Source organism: Cariama cristata, unplaced genomic scaffold (assembly GCF_000690535.1).
Source record: "Cariama cristata isolate BGI_N322 unplaced genomic scaffold, ASM69053v1 scaffold23741, whole genome shotgun sequence".
NCBI classification, from domain to species: domain Eukaryota; kingdom Metazoa; phylum Chordata; class Aves; order Cariamiformes; family Cariamidae; genus Cariama; species Cariama cristata.
Genome location: NW_009600282.1, coordinates 13,368 through 33,295, shown reverse-complemented (window position 1 = coordinate 33,295; position 19,928 = coordinate 13,368).

The window sequence follows — 19,928 nt, the reverse complement described above, 5'->3', positions numbered from 1 at the left end:
TATTTACATTGCCATTAAGAATGGCCAATTTCTGGGGACATCACTAGTAAAATTGAAATTAAAGCAGTAGTACTGATGTCTGTAGTGGATGGGGGTTGCTATAGGGATAGTGACGTGATGGCAGAGATGGACACTCAGGAGCCCAGGGTACCCAGCACACTCCAGCCAGATCGGTGTCACCCAGTACCTCATGTGGAAATGGACTGAAGGACAAACTGTTGCCCTGTGCTCCTCAAGTGTGGGCAGGCACAAGGCACAGGCACTGCCTAAATGCAGGCAAGGAACTGTTAGGCTGGTACACAAGAGCATGCTTCCACACAGAGGTGGACCCATGTGGTCAGACCACCTGTATTTTAGATGATCCCCCTTAAAGCCAAGCTCCATGCAGGATGCTGCGCTCCTGCAGCACCCATAGAGGGGCAACCATAGGGGCTGCGCTAATGTGGGTACAACTAAGGGAATGGAAAAAGCTCACAGGTCAGTACCCAGCTGAACACCTTCCACCCAGGAGGAGCATGCCCTTGGGAGGTAGGAGATTGCAGGGGAAAGGTACTATACTTCATAGACTCATAGAATCATTTAGGTTGGAAAAGACCCTTAAGATCAGCAAGGCCAACCGTTAACCTAACACTGCCAAGTCCACCACTAAACCATGTCCCTAAGTGTCACATCTACATGTCTTTTAAATACCTGCAAGGATGGTGCCTCAACCACTTCCCTGGGCAGCCTGTTCCAATGCTTGACAACCCTTTCTTGGTGAAGAAATTTTTGCTACTATCCAACCTAGACGTCCCCTAGTGCAACTGGAGGCCATTTCGTCTCATCCGATTGCTTGTAACTTGAGAGAAGAGATCGACCCCCACCTCGCTACAGCCTCCTTTCAGGTAGTAGCCTTTCACCCATGCAAAGGTAAGCAGAGTAGTTCAGAGTTTTGGTCCAGGCTGCTAGAATGTGTGTTTGAATTGTTTACCAGCTGGTAAAACAGCAGCTGGGCACATGCAACCTGTTTCTCTTTAAAGTAACAACTGAAAACAGCTTCTGAAGACACAGAGCCTTTATGTAGAACATGTGCAGACTGAAGATGAGTAATACATGCACCAATAGACAAATAAGAACACAATTAAAGAAAAAAAGTGCAGCTATGGGTAAAGTTACTGAGAAAAGTGAAGAAAAAAACAATTGACTTAACATGACTTCATTTAAGAGCAGTTTGGTCTTGCAATTGAAAATGCCCTTAACCTGCTGTTGTTTCTATGGGAGTGCAGGAGGGAAAATAAATGAAATAAAATCCACATCAATCTCCAATGTTGTGTGCAATATAACACCCAATTTCCCTTCTCTCATGTATACAACAGTTTCATCCAAACATGTAAATGACCCTGAAATTTGCAGTGACTCTGTTTCAACATTTGTAACAGAATATGCTGCATATGACCTTGCATCTTTGTTTTTGTGCAGGCAGCAGGCTTATGTCGGCACTTCTCCGATATTTTGAAAGACAGCTCATAGCAACAATGCTGTTAGGAATCATTCCATTTGTTCTTCTTGGTCTGGAACACTAGGCATCTTATTACAATGAACCCCAAGTTACTTTGTTTTTTTTAAAAAAATTATTCTTATTATTGCAAGCAAGATCTTAATAACACTATTTAATTTTCAGTAAATTGGCAACATTAACGAGAGTCATCCAGCATTAATTGTCTTGGAAACAGGCTGGCTGTAGTCCAAAAAGAATTAATTATTTAAATTAGAAGAACTGTATGCTTGCTTCTCTGGCAGAGAAACACTTTCATCTTTTTAAAATATTTAACTAATTGCCCTGAAAGCCATTTTAGAACACGATGGGCTGTTGTTGTTCTGATGATGCCCTCTGGAGTACAAAGAGCAGATGAGTCCCTCCTGTGATACTGCAGAGATTAAATGTCAGCATGGAGCTGCTGAAGGCTGTATCTTTCTCTCTGCTGCCAGGCTATGTTTAATTTGTAGAGCTCTGTCTTGCTGTGTTTCAAGGGGTTACATATGGTTACATAAACAGGTCAGCAGTGACCTGCTGGAATGAGTTACCCACAGTGCCAGCATGGATCAGGTACAGCTGTGTCCACTGTCTGCTCCAGTCCTTCCAAGCAAAGATGTGGCAGACCTTCATCTTTATGTTGCTTCTTCCTTGATTTCATGCTGTGCACTGGTCTTGCTCCCTGCCAGTCTCACACAGTATGTCTGGGCTCACTCCAAAGGGGAGTGTCTCACTCAGACGTTAATTCCAGCCCCAATAAGGGAATGCACTCGTAGCACTGTCCCCTGAGCCACTGCAGTGAGCCCTTACCTTTGCTTTCACACTAGCATCAGTTTCTTCCTGCAATGCAGTAAAGACTCTCCAGGTCCCAAGGCAACTCTTTCTTACCTTCCATCACTTCCAAAATCTGGCTTTGAGTTTGCTTCCTCATCTTCTCAGGCTGCGGTTTCATGATTGCTTTAACCTGATCGAAGTGCAGGATGCTGCTGCCAGAGGTGTCTCATCTTCCTGCGTCCCTGCCATCTCTCCAGGATGGTCAGGGAGCTACACCCCAGGACAAGTGGGGAGAGGCTGGGAGACCTGGGCTTGTTCAGCCTGGAGAAGAGAAGGCAAAGGAGGAGGCTTGCTGTCCTCCCCTACATAATGGGTTACATTAGAGAGAAGACAGAGCCAGAGGTGCACCAGTCGTAGTGTGCAAGGCAGGGGATGCAAGCTGCAGCAAGGTAAATGCAAATGAGATATAAGGAAAGTAATGTTCACAGGGAGCTGAAACTCAAGGGCAGGTCACCCTGTGAGGCTATGAAATTGCCATACTTTCAGACATCTGAAACCTGGCTGGACACGGCCCTGAGCAACCTGAGCTAGATTCCAGGCTGGTGCTGCTGTGAGCAGGCGGTGGGATTGGATGACCTCCAGAGGTGCCTTCCAACCTAAATTATTCTGCTTTTCTAATAAAAATGACTGTGAAACCATGCTCTCAGGAGTCCCTGTCTCCACTCACATTGCAGGTTTGCACCTTACCCTGCAGAGAAACCTCCCTCTGCTTCTCACCACATGACTCCAGAGGCTTTTCCCTGCAACACTCAGCCCCCTGGGAGAGTGTCATTTCCCTCGTCCTCTGGCATGCCCCAGCAGAGCCCGCACAAACCAAACAGACAGCCTCCCTCCCAGCCCAGACGCAGGCTCTGCCAGAGCGGAGCACACAATATGCACACTGGGAACAAACAAATCTGGTGGACCATCTGCCGTGCTCCCAGCATGCCACAGCCGCGGCAGGCAGCACGCACCCCTCTGTGATGCCGCCTGGGCTCAGGCTTGCAGCATTGCACAGGACTGTGCTTTTCTCCTAGGAGACTTCAAAAGTTTCCAGCATTGATCGTCATCTCAGTAGGGATCCATGTAGCTGCCTTGATTTCTCTAGATCTGCCTGTAATTAAGACCTGCTAATGGATATGCTTTTTAAAAGCCTACGTGGGAGGGGAGAAGGAAAATGGTGAACCTTGCAACAGGCGAACTTGAATGGGCTATTTCAAAATTAGAGGTAAGTTGCTGCCAAAGAAACACCTGATACTGTCATTTTCCTTCACATACCTCCATTAAGATGATAATTTTTCAGATATGTCCTTAGTGGGGCTTTCAAGCAGTTGAGATTTAACTCCATTTGCTTCCTTAGAGGTACAAGAAGCATGACTGAGGGTGTCTGAACAGGTCTGATTCTTTGCTGTCTAGCTCAGGACTAAATAAAACATCACCAAAGTTGAACTTGTGTGATTGCAGTGGGGAGAGCTGTCTCCGATTATTGACAACATAGAAGAACAGAGTTTGGAAAATATTCAAATGCATGCTGATTTGTTTTGTATATTTACATTTTTTTTATTATTTGAGTAGACTTATGTTCTGCTTTCTTATGCCATGAATAAACAATATGAGTGGGTCTGAGAACAAATGTTGGCAGTTCTCTAGCTTTTATCTTGGCAAATTTCATTCCTTGCGGTGTCTGTTTGCAATTGTTCGCTCTGGAGAACCGTATGGAAGAGGAAAATTCAGTGAATCTGTTGCTTCTGTTCTCTAAAGTCATGTGGTCTGAACATACTTAGATTTTTATTTTGATAACAATTAGTTCTTTCACCAAAGAAAAGCCCTAGGTTTCTTCAGGTTTAAAATGTCTGCATACCTCTTACCCTGCACTGAGAGACAGATGATCCAGAAGAGATTTAAATCCTGGAAGCTGCCCAGGGGGTAGCAACTTATGCACATGCTCTGTGGCAACACTTTCTTCTTTCAAATCACTCCTTAAAAAGCACCTCACCTCTGCCCAGATGCCTTTAGATTGCTCTGAAATGGCTAGGAAATTGGATACTGGCCACTTATAGAAATACCCAGCAGACGGAAAACAAGCTTATTATTTAGCTTGATTTGAAACATGGTTATGTATGTGCTAGGCTGATTGCTCCAGCATTTGCATTATCTTCTCTTCCCCCAGAATCTCATGTTTTGCCCATTCCACCATCTATAGTGATTATCATGTACTTAGACACCTCAGAAACAGGTAGTATGGGATAGTGCAGGTGGTAAAATCTGAGACTCTTGGATGGGCTGTCACATGCCAGATGCCTTGGCAGGATGCATTAACTGCAAACTCCTACAGTGAGGAAATGCTAAAAGACAAAGGTGGCCATACTTTTTGGCCAGAGATGGGACTGCTGGAGTCCTACCCTGCTGGCACTGATTTGACGTTACATTTCTCCAGAGGCAAAACTGGAGCCCCCCTGTTCCTGCACATGGCTGCCGCATCCTGCCCCTGGGCTGCCTCCTCCTGTCGTACCTGGTGTCTTTGTATCAGTGATCATGAAAAGACTGAATCACCTTACTCCCAGAGCACACCCCCCAGGAAGGCCACTTTCTCCTTAATGCTGGATCACTAAAACCTTTGAAAATGGTTTCCAATCTTACACCAATCTTGCAGCCCATATTTCTGTACCTCACGTAAGAATATGTCATGTAAGACAATAACGCCTTACTAAACCTAAATATAACCTAACTATTGCTTAGCTAAGCTGTACTTTAGCTCAACTATTTCCTAATGACAAGGCTTGTTACTCTACCATTGGAGGGGATTAGGTTGGTCTGATGTGGTTTGTTTTTGACAAAACCATTTTCATTTTGTCATACTGCTTTTTTTCTTGCTATTTATCATCTTGTTATTTTCTAGATTCTTTACTAATATTTCCAGCATTTTTCCAAGAACTGGAGTCGGGCTGAGTGGTCTATAATTCCCTAACTCTTTTTTTTTTTCTCTTTTTTTTTTAAAAAAAAGAAAGATACTTTTTATCCTTTTCCAATGCTCTGAAAATTTATTGCTCTTTTTTTAAGGTTGACTTGTTTTCACTTACAAGCACACAGTCTCCTCTGCCCCTTTGCAGGGGCTAGGAGGGACCTAGGGATCTCAGAGGGGCTACAGCATGTCCATGACTGGGGTGGGGAGCTGGGGAAAGCTGTAAATGGAGGAAGATATGTGTGAGGGTGACCCCCACATACACACTTTTTCTCTCCACTTCCCCAAACTACTACTTGAGTAGGAATTACACATAAGGGTAAAGACAAAGTTGTGTCTGTTTATGTAGAACTCTTTATAATCAATGCTGGCAGTGTTAACTCCTCCAACCGAAGGTTTTTAATTAGTAACAGATTAACCACTATGGAAATACACTTTAATAGCCACCTTCTGCTGTTGATGGGAACATGCTTTACTGACCCACTGTAATCAATGACTCAAAGGTAAACAGTATGTATTGCCAAGTATAGAGTTTTCTGAAGGATTTACTGGTTTCCCCAGCTCAAGAGTGCTGCTGGTTGGCCTGTCAACAAATAAAGGGAGGCAGAGAATGATCAGCTGCACTGAAGGGGGAACCAGTCCTGCTCCTGCATGTATGTGAGGGTCTCCTACAGCAATCATCAGCTCTCTGATATGGTGCACAGCCTTAGGAACAGCTTGCAGTGAAATAATAAGGACTCCTCACCTTTTGAATGTAAGAGATGGGTTTATGAAGAAGTACTTGTAGATATGAACTGTTCGAAAGAGCATTGTCCCCTGAACAGACAAATCATGGATGCTTTTCACTGAGCAAACAGGGTTGTTCTTGCACTCTTGGCACAGGAAAACGTCTGACAGTACTGTTGTGGAGCGATGGTGGAAAGACAACGCACCATCAGGAGGTTCAAGAAGACTGGCAGGCCTGTCCTGTGCATCACTGTCCCAACAGCCAGGTAACTTAGGCATAGCAGCTCGCTCTCATCCTTAATTTAAAAAAAAGCAAAATAAAATAAATCTGTCTGGCAGATGACTGTCCTTGTTCTAATCCAAGCAACCCATGAGGTGGTGCTGTGGATTACGTGGGCACAGCAGAGAAGGAATTGCTTTGTTGGCTGGGGTGGGAGCTGGTGGTGATGCTCACACCAAGCAGGCATAGAGAGAGTGGTTGCAGTTGTCCCTGGAGCGTATGAAGGTTCTTAGCTAGGAATGATGCATTATTAACTTATTCTTCATCAAAACAAGAAACAATTGCCTGGGTCTGGGCTAATGAAATGTCTTGTAGGCAGGCAGACCCTTCCTAAAGTATGTATGGGATGTACCCAGAGGTATGTGCAGGCACTGCTTACCTGCTTGGAACAGCACAATTTCACTTTCCAGTAATTCCCAACAAACATGGGCTGCTTTGATGAATACTTTAGTCCCATTCATTTTCCTGAGCAGGTCCATTAGCTCGTGCCAATTGGACAATCTTGGGCTATACAAAAATTTGCCACTGCTCAGAAAAAGAAACCTACAATAAAGAATAAAGCTTTTAAGTGATGATTTTTAAAAAATATTATAGAATACTTTGCATGCACATAGACAAAGTCTTTATTCACGACCACTAAAAGTTGCTGTTGTATTGATAAGGAGGCTGGTGGCAATATCTGGCACTTGTACGCGTAATTAGGGTAACTGAGTGCAGATTTTGGCACAAGTTTAGTTTCACTTCCTTGCATTTATGACATGCTTAAACCAGTATCAGCTTACACACACTACATAATCACCCATCTGCTCTAGAAATGCTGTGCAGCAAACGTTATTATTTCCCTACCCTCAGCTTCAAGCTTAAAATATGCTGTGGTGGTCTGTTAAACCCACAGAAAAGTATGGAAGTACACATGGGAGAGAATGGAGAGAAAAATAGCAAGGTTCAGTCTGAAAGAAGTGTGAATAGTTTAAGTGAAAATTAGTACAGAAAAGATTCAATGTGAACATTTACTGAAAACATAAATAACAATGATTGATGACTGAGTATTTTTATCTATTCCATTTCCCCATGGTGCATCAGAATTTTCCAGTACATAAGTGGTAGATAAAAAAGAGAAATCTCTCTGAGAAGGAGGTGAACTGGATGATCTATAGCACTCAACAAGGGGAAACAGATTTTTAAAACTGTTTTTGCCATATAATTTAGTCTTATATATTTTTCTTCAGTAAACACAGCATTAATATAGAGCTATTTTATGGCTGGGCAGTAAACCAGTTGGTGTTGAGGACCCACTGTCTACACTAGACTTGTTCTAGGGGAGTTTCCCTTTGGACCAGTTGTCTCTCAGCACTAAGCAGACCTGCTGGGAGCTCCTGGAAGGCATCACCCTGTCCAGCTTCACCCAGAAGGGAGCCAGCTCCCACCTTGGGGCTCTGGTGTCCACAGAGCCTGTAATTCCTGCCCTAAAGACATCCCATGTTTCTGACTGGTTTTGTTTTCTTTGTTGCTTAGTCCTCCAGTCAAGGGAAAAGTAAGATGTGGTGCATAAATCAGTGCTTTATCCCCATCTAAAATATCCATGGAGAAAGGAGCAGCTGAAGGGTTAGTTGTGAAATTGTTTTTCCATGTCTCAGAATTTCTTCTGGCCAGTTATCTTCTGTCCCCTCTCTTCATTTGTGCTTTATCAGGTGGGATGAAAAACCTGCTGGCATTTCCGAGGGAAGATAACCACAGAGGAAGGCCCAGCAGCTGGTCAGCCTTGCCCAGGATGTTTGTAACACATTGTCCTCCTGGAGATACTGCACGTTGGACATCCACAGGAAAATCCTCTTCCTCAAGGAGTTCAGCAAAGCTTTTCTCCAGTTGGCTTCCAGCAATTGAAGATAGAAGAGAAAAGCTTATGTTTTCAGTATTTAGATGTTTGTCTTAATCTCCAAAGAGAACAAAATGTCAGCTTTTCACACTTTCTCTCTAGAATGAAAACTGAAAGAAGAGTCAGGAAATGTATATTTTTTTCAGCAGTGTGTACTGAAAAAAAGCCATTTAATCTTTCCCAGAATAGGAAATTGAGTTTCGATTTGCGCAGACCAAGCATGTCTTCATTTCAGTGTGAGCTGTTCACAGCTCACTGGGGAGCCCTTACCCCCCATCCACGTTTTGGCTAGTCTGCAGTGCATCCTGATGCCCGGAGATAACCCATCCTCAGGAAGGGCCACGGGAAGCCACTCTGCCCTGGCAGCAGGTTGCAAGGGATGCGAGAGCTCATCTGGGTACCACAGCTCAAAGGATGCACTACACTTGGTCAAATGGATGCAGAAACATGCTGCCAGCTGATGCCAGAGAAAACAGTTTGTTTTGATTTTTCTGAGTGAAGTCTTTGCCAGCTTATACCGGTAGCCATTAAAAATATACATTTTGATGTAATTATATTGGGTTTCCTGAAAAGAATGGTTCAATTTAAATATTTTTCACTTGTCCTCTGGTATTTTTATTGGCACATGGACTACATTTGGAGAATGAACTTTTGTATTTGGGAGGATTACACAAGTTTGAATGCTGTTTTTCTGTTGGGGATTCTCCATTGTGGCATGTTTTCTGCAGAATCAGACATACTGGGGCATTCTGAAAAAAATGAAGCATCTACAGTTTATGATGATCTTCTTTATCATATTTAAATAATATTTTCCCATTACCTTTGTATTTTTAATACCTTCTTCCTTCTGACCAGTAGTACTATCTGTAACATTTGTAGTTGTTTGTAGAATCATAGAATAGCCTTCTGGGCTCCAGGTGCACATTGCTGGCTCACGTCCAGCTTTTCATCCACTAGTACCCCCCAGTCCTTCTCTGCAAGGCTGCACTTAATCCCTTCATCACTAGCTGTATTGATACTGAGGGTTTCCCATATTTGCTCTGGTCCTGTTGTGGGATAGAAGGAATTCACCTCCCTCTAGTAAAGGTTTCTGCTTTTGGCTGGGTGCCTTCCTAGGCATGGGGAAAAATGCTTCTTACATTTCTATTCAGCTCATCCTGCCATCTGTATATTGCTCTGCCATGTTATCAGCTGCCTGTGCCACACATGACTTTTGTCTTTCCAGCACAAATCAAGTTTTTAGTCTAAGTTGTACCGATACAAGCTGGAAAAAACTCCGCTCTGAGAACGCAGTCTCACTTCCAACCACAAATATTCATATACTCGAGATAAGCAATATCCAGGATTTTTTCAAGGTAAAATCAACGTGCCTTACTAAAAGCAAATGTAAAGATCTCTGCACACAGGGACTTGAGACACATTTGTCAGTGCCACATTAACTTCTGTATTTCCTAACACCTAAACAGACAATTGTGCAAATTTGGCATTGATTTAGCTCAGGTTTTACCTGGCATTGATTATATTTTGTTTTCTACTCTTTAGACAGACACGTAACAAACAGATACAGCTGGTTTTGACCATCACCACGAGTAACCTGGGCATACATAGATACATCCAGCACAATCTGGCCAAAGAGTGCCCAGTGTGCACTGATATTAGCAGACAAGAGTTACTCTATATCTTTTGGTGAAGAAGAATGGCCTGAAATGTCTCTTATTCAGTAAAATTGCATTTTCATGCCTACTTTCATTGTTAACCTTGTTTTACCTATATTGAGAAGACTTGTGTGGTTTTCTTCAGCCTCCTGGCTTTATACTTTCTACCTTTCTTTAGGAGATCTCAGAAGCTCACCCAGCTTTTGGGAGACGGTGGCCGTGGACGTGACTGGAGACGGCAAGCTAAAAGGAACGCCTGAACATCACTACTGGTGGTCCCTTTGGGTGCCTGAAGGTTTCAGTTTGTGGAAGATCTGGTGCTCAGTAGCTGTTTCTAAATCTGACCATTTGTTGGTGACATTTATTCCTGCTCTAGTCAATTATGTCCAATGCACAGGGAGAAGGTCAGAGTAGCAGAGCTCTTTGGGTCTGTCCTGCTCTTTGTATTCCTTCAGCTGTTGAACAGTGTTATAAACCCAGAGTATATCATAAACATTAACCAGACCAGAGACAGATAATCATTCCTGAGGAACAGCAAATAATGTAGATATTGCCTGTGTTTCTTTTTTCACAAATGCCGAGGGACTTTCTACTTAAAGGGAGGTCAGCTACATGGTGAAGAGGGAAGAGCCTCTGACAAGGTGAAATCCTCCTGTCAAAACTCGTCTTCATCCAAACACGCTGTGTCCGGTTGCCCAGGGCAACTCCTGAAACTTTTGCTGAATCTGCTGAATAGTTTCTCCCCAAATACTTTTTAGATGAAAAATTAAAGCATTTAGTTTTGACAGTTTCTGAACTGGAAAAGTGTCTTAAAAAGCTTCTTTCAAGTTTTGTCTGACTCTTATAATACCTCCCCCAGCTCTGTCACGTGCAGCTTTTCAGCCGGGGTCAGTCAAAACATGCTGATTGCTTGGAGAACCTTTCAGCTCATTTACTGAGAAAATGAAAAGTGGTTTTCTGATGATGTTTTTCATTCAAAAGGCAAATTTTAAACTGGTTGCTAGCATTGCTCTGGCATGGTGTTTCATTCTCTTGGGGCGAAGATCTGGGGATGAGACTGGTGGGGATTAGGGAAGGGTGTGGAGGACTATGAACAGGCACCAACCTGTCTCCAAGTGGAAAGGCACCCATCCCACGCACACTCACTTCAGCAGCAGCTGTGTCCTGCTTCTTGTGACTGAAACTCCTGAATGCCATGAAAGCACAAGGAATAGATGACACAAATGATGCATGGAAAATTCTGGTAATCAATTGCTATGAAATATTATTAATAGCATTTGCTCTTAAGAAACCTGTTTGAGTTTTGCTTTTTTTCTGCTTTCTTCAGGTGTGTTTGAGGAGAACAATATTGATGGGTGTGAATGAGCAGCTGGTCCTAGGTCTGAGATGGAAATCAGTCACCTCAGTCAGTCAGAGGAGACCCTGCATCTTTTCGACTCAGGTAGTATAAGCAGAGGAGGGTGATCTAGCAAGGTGAAATGTGCAGTTATTTGCTCAATAAATTGAATTCACATTTGCAAAAACAACTCAGGAAGAAGGCTGTCGTTCCAATCAGGATCCAGAAGGGAAATTTCCAGTAAAATCGAAGTGGAAGAAAACCAACAAGAAACCACAGATAGACCATGGGACAATGAACTGCAATGTGGAATCTGCAGGTGTCTAAAGCATGTCATTTATAGCCTCTTTTGTCCTTAGACCTGAAACATAACACTTTGTTACAGATCCCAACTCCTCCCTGGTAATGACCGGCTGGTAGTGTTCCTGCAGTTGGTGAGCTGTAAGCAATAGAGAGGGAAAGACCACTGGGACTGTAGCTTATGCAGTGCTGCTTTACCCTTGTAGTAAAAGCATGTTGGACCCCTGATGCCTTCTTACTTGGCAATGCAATAGCCAAAGAAAATGTAAAGTGGCTAGGCATTTATCAGGATCAGTAGTATACATAGCAGCATGGATGTCTATTGGTGATGCTATTTAGCCATCCTATACTGCTTTCTATTTTTGCCTATGCATAAAGCAAACCATGAGAGTCAGGGACTGAGTTACAGACAATAACATTGTCTAGAGCACCTCACTGGATGGACACCTGCCATGGCTGCTGCGCATCCCTATTCCCCATGCTGCTGCACTTGTCTGCCGATGCAGCAGCAGGGAGGAAGATGAGGGGAAGTGATGGGCAGTGGCTGGTGGATCTTTTCCACTGAAAGGAAATGGGCAAATCCAATTTTAGTAGCACAGACAGCGCAGAGAAATGCTGAGCATAGCATGTCTTTTTTTGCCTCTTTAAACAAGGATGGTAGGCCATAAGGGTTTCAGAAGTGAGAGAAGGTGCTTTTAGTGACCTATTGTTCAGAGTGGCAGCTCATTGACACTGGGCAGGGATGGCCTTCATTGCCTCTGAAACAACTGTTATCTGAAATGATTAATAACAAGCATTTGGAATAAGGAAATGAACTGTCCTTTCAAATCCCTCCATAGCTTCTAGGTCTCTGGTCTTCAGGATTCCCCCAGAAAGCCTTTTGGAAAACACCACTAGAATCTGTTGGGAGGACCTAATTTACTTTTCATTCCTGGTTCTGTCAAAGAGAGGAGTTTGTTTCCCTGAGGAGTTTCATAATTCTTGGACTCACTTCCAGCCACCCCGGGGCGGCCACATTGCACTAGCCTGGGGGCTAGCTATAAGGCCTCTGCTCTGACAGGCTCTATGGACTGAAGTAAGTGAGCCATTGTCTCTGTACCAAAGAAATTGGTATCCTAGTTATCTACTGATGATGAGAACCCATCCTTCCTAAAAATCCTGCAGCTTTCTATAATTTGTGCTTAGTGATCCATGTTTGCCCCATTGCTGTTCCTTTAAAAACTTCATTCAAAAATCATTTTCACAGCAGTGAAAACCTCATCTGCCTTCTTAGCTGGCCAAAGAAGAGCTTCTTTGTACAGAGTAGATTGTAATTTTTCATAGTAAGCTGAGTCAGCTGACCATGAATGAATTAATCTATTGAATGAGTTAATCTATGACGCAGGTAGCTAATGTGAGTTTAAAGTCCCTAGCTACTAAAATCTAACAGTATCCCAGTTCTTTCAGAAGGATTCCATCACATTCATCTGACATTTACTGCTTTTTTGCACTCTTTTTGTATTGTTTGAACAGACTTGAACAGTGAGCACACAGAGGAAAGCCAACAGCAGCATGGCTCCAATGACAGACATACCAAGTAAAGACGTTTTCTTCATAAATCTTGGAAATCCTGGCAAGTTATAGTGCTAGTTGCATATGACAGATGCAACATTTCTTCCTGAAACATCTTTTTAAAATTGCATCTCATGCTTGAAAAATCAACCTCTTTTGAAGCTAAGTGTCACTTTTATTCTCTTTCCTATGTCTGGTTGCCAGAAAGAGATAATATTTCAGTCAAAGAATGTAAAATTATTTACCACTCAAACAGTTACATTTCAAAATCTAGAGAAATTTTAAGATTAATTAAAATCTTAATTACAGTCAAAGTAGAAGCCAACTATATTTTATGTAGTTCTCTGAATAAACTTAATTACAGACACTAAGCTGATCACAAATATCAAACCATACCTATTTTAGTGTCTCTCCTGTATGAGTGTTTGAACAACTTTTCCTAATTTACAGCTTTAGGATTAATTAAGCCTTTGGACCAAAGATAGCAACATGGTGTCATGACGAGATGTCCTTCAGCTAAAGCTAAGTAGGAAACCTTTAAATGGTAAATTGATGGATGGAGATGATTAGTACCCTGGATATTGCTAGAGTTACTTAGTCTGATTGTGGTGCTCCCTAAGAATTTTGATCCCTATATTGCATAGGGCTTAGCACGATGAAGAGTTCAAGGAAACAGCCCAGAGTTCACAGGAAGTAAAACTGTGTGCAAGGTTTAGTGAAAACTCTGGGAGTCCAGTCCAGGAAGACCAGCCTAGAGGAGTAGGCATGTTAACTGTTAGCCAGGATAGTACTCACCATTTAAGGACACAGGTCATTGTAAAGAGCTTTATATCAGATACTCAGAGAAACTTAAGAGTTGTTAATTACAGCAAGCTCAGTATGTGACTGGGAAATCTAGGTGTCCATATGCATGAATAATTGTGAATTCAGCTGTATTAAAAATGGACATAAATCATGCTCAGGTTAGGGTCTATCATCACACAGCCATTGTGGTTTCCAAGTCTGACCACTATATTAATCGCTCGTTGGTTTGATACTCTCTGTGTGGCTGTGTTAACCCAGTTGGAGCCTGAGCTGGCATTGCCACTTGGAGCCAGCAGCCAGGCTGCTGTGAAAATGAAGATATCAATAGAATCATAGAATCATAGAATCATAGAATCATTATGGTTGGAAGAGCCCTCAAAGATCATCAAGTCCAACCGTATACCTGATGCCACCATGTCCACTAAACCATGTCTTGAAGTACCACATCTAAACGTTTTTTGAACACCTCCAGGGACAATGACTCCACCACCTCCCTGGGGAGCCTGTTCCATTGCCTAACAACTCTAACAGTGAAGAAGTTCTTCCTAATGTCCAGCCTGAATAGAACATGAGGGGCACACATTACTTTTCTCTGGGCTTCACAGATACCTATTTGCCCCACTCAGACCCATGACTGTGAACTTTAGAAGATTTCACTGGCTTTCTTTGTTATTACTGCATTGGTAATTGCTTCTCTTTTGCTTTCAGGCTCTTTGCAAACTCTCTGCACCTTTTCTATCATCTCCCATTCAGTATGAATAAGTCAACTCCCATTTCTCATTCACCCGTTATGATAATTTCCATTTGTACTACCAGACAAATACTTTATTTTTCACTCCCTGTCCACTGATCCACAAACAAATTTTAAGATAATCTCTCTAACCACTCCTTAGAAGTCTCCCTTGAACACAGAACACACAAACACTACTATTTCACCAACAGACTACTCCTTAGAGTGTTGAAGGAGCTAAGTAGGGGGATTTATAGTTTTCCATAATGGAGTAGGAATATCCAGGATCTAATCCAGTATAAAGAGAGGAAAATGGTCTTGGGGTATGATGGTTCCTTCAACATGACTGTTCTGGGGAAAATGCCAAAGGAATGATTGCCCCTGCCCCTTCCCACCAGCTGTGCAAGATGCTGAAGATATCACCTGTGAAACCTTGACATCGCAGCCCATGGGGAGGAATATACTGGGACTAAAAAGCCTCCATCCCATATATGCCATCCAGCGCCGAGTAAAACTAGGGAAGGAGCACTTCTCCCTTGCAGAGTAGATCTTTAGAGGCAAAAGGACCTTTTCCAAGGAGAGTGAGAAATGCATTGCCCTCTTAGTATTGTACAAAAAGCAAAAGACCTGACTAGGCTTGTATTGTCAAGGCATAGGTTTCTGGCCTGTTCTGGCCTCAAGTGTATATAAACATAGCAACTGATAAAGATTTGTACTCCAATGGATTTTTTTTTTCTGTGTTTATATAACATTTCATTCCAATGGGCCTTCTATGCCTCTTTCATTTTCCTTTCTGTAAAATAAACAACAAGAGATTTACTGTGTCTATGGGATTTCACCACCCAGGCAGGCAGCCACTCAATGCTCATGAAGCTCATTACAATTTTTACTCAGTTTGGTCCTCATTTGGGCTTTAACTGATATTTTGCCATCAGGAAAAACCAAACATGATCCTGGGTCATTTTATAATGAAATTCTTTGTTCATGAGGCTTTTGAGAAAGAGTGGAAAATGAAACTAAAAGAAGCAAAAGAGAAATCATTAGGAAATATCCAATGAGTCTCTGTTTAGACAGTTACTTAATTTTTTTTGACCACAGAAATTTTATTTCTGCAATGGCATATCTACCCTGTAACCAGATGGCCACATTCACCAAGGAGTACCCAAAATTACTGGTGCTCTGAAAGTTTTATTAGCTAGTAATATTCCTGGTGAAAGGCAAACATGTGAAATGAGTGGAAACTAGTTCTCTTTAAATCTGCAGTTTTAGGACAGCTAGTTTTCTAAATTGTTTTTCTAAGTTGTTGCTGTTGTTACGCTGAGGCCTTTGCATGTGTTTCAGATCAGTTCCAGATCAAACTGTTTAATTTTTAGAAATGTATAGAAATGAATAAACCTTCTATTTCCTTGGTGCAACTGGAATTCTTCCCCTGAACTCTTACAACATATGGTTCAATGGCTGAGCCAGAGAGCTGGCTCATGTTTAGCTTACATCCAATTTACTTTCCTTCTGTAACAGCACAGGGAATGCAAGAGATAGGAACTTAGATGGGAAAGTGACAGGCGTTCAAATTTTTCATTTAAAATACTTTTTTTTTATTTTAGAATTGTTGATGTCATCCAACTAATTTAGAAGTTAAGAGAGGACTTTCACACAACTCACCTCCCACCTACAACCCTTAAGGACTACCAAACATCCTTACACCAAGCAGCCTGCAAGATGGGAAATTAAATTGTTCAAAATTGATCCTGCCAGGGAGAACAAATCCTGGTGCTGCTTTCTGCCTTTCCCATCCATGTACATATGTGGGCCTCAGCAGGGCTGTAGATGGGGGAGCAGGGACATTCAGGGAAGCAGCATCTCAAGCTTGGTCTAACACCATCTGCTATTTTGGGGAGGAACCTGTTTCTTCTGTGTGAATTGCTTCATCAGGGTCAGCTTGACCACTTTCTGAATAGTCACGACACTTCAGCTATTTATTTTTTTCAGTCTTAAGGTGAACATCTACGGTTGCAGACTGTCCCTCACAGAACAGAATAGCTAGTGCTCAGTTTTGGGCAATTTGTTCTTGAATGTGAGTTGAACAAAGAGCAGTGCAAAGGCGCTGTGCATGCAGTGAATGTCACAGACCCCACAGATGTTTGGAAAGAATGTTTGCATTCCTAAATTAGACAGAAGTTGTGAAATTTCTATTTCCTTTTTCAGTGCCATATTTAAATGCTAAAATCAATCCCACCTGCACTACAGACAGTTGATAAGTATCTACAGCTCCCATTGACTTCCACACAGCTCGTAGACATGCAAAATTTTGAGGTAAATGTGATGTACTTGCCTAAAGACTCTCAGATTTACAAATGAGGACTAACAAGTTTCATGGAAAGCACTAACAGAGCTAGCAATAATTAGTCTTAAAAGGCTAAAAACTTGATGGTGTTCCTTTGATACAAGCTGCCCCAGCATTTCCTGTACTGCCACATTTTCAAAGAAATACGGCTGGCAAGAAAATCCACTTGAGTGTGCTTATAATAGCTATTGGCTAAGCCAGCAGTTTTCCCAAGGGTTCATGGGAAATTCATTGCTTGAATTCTCAACCACCAAGGAGCTCTAGGTGTTTCTAGAAATAACTCATGCCAGATGGGCTCCCAGTACCTGGTTCTCCAAGCAAGGAAGTTGAGTGTACTGACCTTCTTGACCTTCTCCATAGTCTTACTGAATTCCTTTAACCCACATGGACCTGAGATCCCCAGATGCATTCCCTTCCTTGCAAAGCAGTTGTAAAGGTGATAGCTCAGTACACTGCGAGGTATTGTAACCCTACAGAAAAGGGGGACTTGAAAAGACCTAGAACAGAAAAAGACTCGAATGTAACAAGCTGTTGTAGTACATTTTTAATATACAATTTTATGTTAGCTGAGGGCAAATCATGGGATTTTTTTCTGACCCTTTCTGTTTGGCGGCTATTTATTATTTCAATAGGTGCATTTCAGAGAAATCAAGAGAGTTCACAGTAACTTTGAAGTGCAATGTTACTTTTCAAATATGCCAATTTACTGCCCACAACGTTCCCTATTGCTCCTCATAAACTTTAATTTTGCTGGATGCCCATGTCAGATTGTTTGGAAATACAAAACATAGCCACTGGTCAGATAATCTCCATCCCCACTTACAGCTGACTGTAAGCAGTGCCAACTCAGGCTCGCTGTGACTTCGGCAACAGCATTGCTGTCTCCGAGTGCTTCAGTAGTGCCTGTTTTCTCAGATAGGGCCTTGACACCAAAAGTAGCAGACATAGATAATTAATGAAGGCACTGAGACCTGTCTGTTAAAATCTATGCAAAACGGAGGTAAAACATTGTAAAGTTAATGCAGTCTAGTGTTATCCCTCATTGTGCTTACAGATCCTCTGCATGCCTAATACTCCTGTAGGGTAAGGGGAGATGCGAGTGTTTCGGATGACAAGGGAAGCCATCAACACCTATATCCTTTCTTTTTAGCAAATTATCTGCAGATACTGTGCTGGTGGAGGACAAGGCAAGGCTAGTTATCCCCTGATAACACAGGGGCACAGGACATCAGCAATCCATTCCATGTGCTGGCTCCAAGTTTTCTCTCCCTTGGGTCAGTATGCCTTAAGTGCAAGGAGCATCAGAATGTTGTGTGGTCAAGGCTTCCCTGTCCTCTCCAGAGAGGTTTTACTCTCCAACCTCCTTCTTTCCATGTTGCTCCCAAAAACGTGAGGGCTCTGCAGTTTGCTGGTGATATCTTGGCCTGGGGTAATATGTATTCCTCCTGGTAGAATTTCAGTTTCAGCCAGAGCTGAATCAGGGTATCTACACCTGGGCCACTGCGTTGCCTTTGGTTTTATGGCAAGCTTTCCAAATATCTGCAAAGTTTTCTCTTTTTCTGTTAAATTATCTTGTTCTTGCTATACTCCCCCTAGTTCCACTATGGAGCTAAAATTCCTGAGCAAATCAGCTCAACGCTCATGCTCTCTTCCAAATCTTTAAGTCCCTTTCCAAAACCCATATAAACGTTCAACAAAGTCTTTGAACTTAACTGCTTATTCGAGTAATCACTGTTCTGCCTTTTAAAACTTTTTTGAGTAGTTGCTCTTACTTACTGCTGTAGGGAAGTTACAAAAGCATTGCTGGGAACTATCCTCTCAGCTGAAATAATTTTTCCACCTTCAAATAACTACTTTTAACTGATAGGGCACCAAGTGGACTTGCACTATTTTCCATAAGAAAATCTCACAATTTTGGTAAGAAGAGAATCAATAATTTTTACAAAGGTTTCTATTTCAGATAAGTAATATTTACAACTAAACAAAATGACTGAGATTGTTCCTTGTTTTCATTTTCCAGAAGTGGGCACAGGGGGAGGGAAGATGGGGAGGGAAAAATGAGGTAATACAGTTTCCTGTTTACTCTCATTCTTGCCTTCTCTCTAACATGCCCCAAATAGTGCACAGTTAACTGCTCACCTAAACCTCAGCACTCCCGAAGCAGGGGAGCAATGACTGAGCAGCTGTATTAGTAGCTGTGGATAAAGAGACTTGTAGTTAGGCAGCCCTGTGCAGAGCTGAAATACTTGGCTTGGGTCCTGCAGCAGAGGTTTACCCCTTCAAGGACTGCTGAAACAATTGATTTTATTTTCCTGAGACAGAAAATGAGTTAGACAGGTATAGCTGACTAAGATTTTCCATAGACCATTTTTCAAGCATTGCTTGTTTTTCTTTTTTTGAAATCTGGAGACAAGGTGATGATTATAGAGAAAATATTTCACATTAAGCACATCTTTAGGTCTGTGTGAATAGGTTGACTAGAGGTTGGTTTTTTTCCCCATAGGTCTGTGCAAAGATCTGTGCTTGCCCACATGAAAGGCCCTATTATCTCTCACTGCGAACACACACACTCTGGTTTTCTCCCAACCCTACAACCTGTCAGGGCTTTCCCAAACCAAACCACAACAGCAGAAGCATTTAGCATTTCTGACCCGCTAACAGCCAAAACTCTCCAGCAGTGATGGGGAGCCTGAGGCCCTCTCAGACTAAATTTTGATTCCTGCCCCTCGTCAGGAGGAAAGCAGAGCTGAGTCTGGAAATGCTGGGAGGAGGTGGTGTCACTTGGCTCATGCCGCATTTTTGAAGTGCGTGGACGCCCACCAGTTCTTGATGCTGAGATGACACCATGAAGGGATCCTTACGGCAGCTCCTGACAGTTCATTAGTGCCATGACAGTCTTCTACCCATCTATTAAACATCCTCACCCTTAGTAAACTTAATGTTATCTTACTTAGGATTGCGTTTCTGTGTATCGAGTGTCTGTGCCCAGGTGCTGGCAGAGAGGGCCTGCAGGGCAGCCTCTATGAGGAGAGACCCAG